Raw genomic sequence first — 3,124 nt, 5'->3', positions numbered from 1 at the left:
ACCAAGTGATTCATAATCAAGTGGTTCCAAAAGTCCATCAGTATGGAGTTTCTTCATGCGCTTTACACCGATATGACCCAAATGGCAGTGCCACAAATAAGTTGCACCATCATTATCAACTCTGCATCTTTTGGCTTCAACATTATCAATATGTGTATTACTACTCTCGAGATTCAATAAGAAAAGACCACTCTTCAAGGGTGCATGACCATAAAAGATATTACTCATATAAATAGAACAACCATTATTCTCTGATTTAAATGAATAACCGTCTCGCATTAAACAAGATCCAGATATAATGTTCATGCTCAACGCTGGCACCAAATAACAATTATTTAGGTCTAATATTAATCCCGAAGGTAGATGTAGAGGTAGCGTGCCGACCGCGATCATATCGACTTTGGAACCGTTTCCCACGCGCATCGTCACCTCGTCCTTAGCCAATCTTCGCTTAATCCGTAGCCCCTGTTTCGAGTTGCAAATATTAGCAACAGAACTAGTATCAAATACCTAGGTGCTACTGCGAGCATTAGTAAGGTACACATCAATAACATGTATATCACATATACCTTTGTTCACTTTGCCATCCTTCTTATCCGCCAAATACTTGGGGCAGTTCCGCTTCCAGTGACCAGTCTGCTTGCAGTAGAAGCACTCAGTTTCAGGCTTAGGTCCATACTTGGGTTTCTTCTCTTGAGCAGCAACTGGCTTGCCGTTCTTCTTGAAGTTCCCCTTCTTCTTTCCTTTGCCCTTTTTCTTGAAACTAGTGGTCTTGTTGACCATCAACACTTGATGCTCTTTCTTGATTTCTACCTCCACAGCTTTCAGCATTGCGAAGAGCTCGGGAATAGTCTTGTTCATCCCTTGCATATTATAGTTCATCACGAAGCTCTTGTAGCTTGGTGGCAGTGATTGGAGAATTCTGTCAATGACGCAATCATCTAGAAGATTAACTCCCAATTGAATCAAGTGATTATTATACCCAGACATTTTGAGTATATGCTCACTGACAGAACTGTTCTCCTCCATCTTGCAGCTATAGAACTTATTGGAGACTTCATATCTCTCAATCCGGGCATTTGCTTGAAATATCAACTTCAACTCCTGGAACATCTCATATGCTCCATGACGTTCAAAACGTCGTTGAAGTCCCGATTCTAAGCCGTAAAGCATGGCACACTGAACTATCGAGTAGTCATCAGCTTTGCTCTGCCAGACGTTCATAACATCTGGTGTTGCTCCAGCAGCAGGCCTGGCACCCAGCGGTGCTTCCAGGACGTAATTCTTCTGTGCAGCAATGAGGATAATCCTCAAGTTACGGACCCAGTCCGTGTAATTGCTACCATCATCTTTCAACTTTGCTTTCTCAAGGAACGCATTAAAATTCAACGGAACAACAGCACGAGCCATCTATCTACAATCAACATAAACAAGCAAGATACTATCAGGCACTAAGTTCATGATAAATTTAAGTTCAATTAATCATATTACTTAAGAACTCCCACTTAGATAGACATCCCTCTAATCCTCTAAGTGATCACGTGATCCAAATCAACTAAACCATGTCCGATCATCACGTGAGATGGAGTAGTTTCATCGGTGAACATCATTATGTTGATCATATCTACTATATGATTCACGCTCGACCTTTCGGTCTCCGTGTTCCGAGGCCATATCTGTATATGCTTGGCTCGTCAAGTATAACCTGAGTATTCCGCGTGCGCAACTGTTTTGCACCCGTTGTATTTGAACGTAGAGCCTATCACACCCGATCATCACGTGGTGTCTCAGCACGAAGAACTTTCGCAACGGTGCATACTCAGGGAGAACACTTCTTGATAATTTAGTGAGAGATCATCTTATAATGCTACCGTCAATCAAAGCAAGATAAGATGCATAAAAGATAAACATCACATGCAATCAATATAAGTGATATGATATGGCCATCATCATCTTGTGCCTGTGATCTCCATCTCCGAAGCACCGTCATGATCACCATCGTCACCGGCGCGACACCTTGATCTCCATCGTAGCATCGTTGTCGTCTCGCCAATCTTATGCTTCCACGACTATCACTACCGTTTAGTAATAAAGTAAAGCATTACATCGCGATTGCATTGCATACAATAAAGCGACAACCATATGGCTCCTGCCAGTTGCCGATAACTCGGTTACAAAACATGATCATCTCATACAATAAAATTCAGCATCATGCCTTGACCATATCACATCACAACATGCCCTGCAAAAACAAGTTAGACGTCCTCTACTTTGTTGTTGCAAGTTTTACGTGGCTGCTACGGGCTTAAGTAAGAACCAATCTCACCTACGCATCAAAACCACAACGATAGTTTGTCAAATAGACTCCGTTTTAACCTTCGCAAGGACCGGGCGTAGCCATACTTGGTTCAACTAAAGTTGGAGAGACAGTCGCCCGCAAGCCATCTATGTGCAAAGCACGTCGAGGGAACCGGTCTCGCGTAAGCGTACGCGTAAGGTTGGTCCGGGTCGTCTCGTCCAACAATACCGCCGAACCAAAGTATGACATGCTGGTAGGCAGTATGACTTGTATCGTCCACAACTCACTTGTGTTCTACTCGTGCATATAACATCAACATAAATAACCTAGGCTCTGATACCATTGTTGGGTTTCGTAGTAATTTCAAAAATTTTCCTACGCACACGCAAGATCATGTGATGCATAGCAACGTGGGAGAGAGTGTTCTCTACGTACCCAATGCAGACCGACTGCGGAAGCGATGACACAACGTAGAGGAAGTAGTCGTACGTCTTCATGATCCAACCGATCAAGTACCGAAACTACGGCACCTCCGAGTTCGAGCACACGTTCAGCTCGATGACGATCCCCGGACTCCGATCCAGCAAAGTGTCGGGGAAGAGTTCCGTCAGCACGACGGCGTGGTGACGATCTTGATGAACTACAGCAGCAGGGCTTCGCCTAAACTCCGCTACAGTATTATCGAGGTATATGGTGGCAGGGGGCACCGCACACGGCTAAGGAATAGATCACGTGGATCAACTTGTGTGTCTAGAGGTGCCCCCTGCCTCCGTATATAAAGGAGTAGAGGGGGGAGGCTGGCCGGCCAAGCTTGGTGCGCCAGGA

This window comes from Triticum urartu, chromosome 5, assembly GCF_003073215.2.
Source record: "Triticum urartu cultivar G1812 chromosome 5, Tu2.1, whole genome shotgun sequence".
In the NCBI taxonomy this organism is placed as follows: Eukaryota; Viridiplantae; Streptophyta; class Magnoliopsida; order Poales; family Poaceae; genus Triticum; species Triticum urartu.
This window is presented reverse-complemented; position numbering follows the sequence as displayed.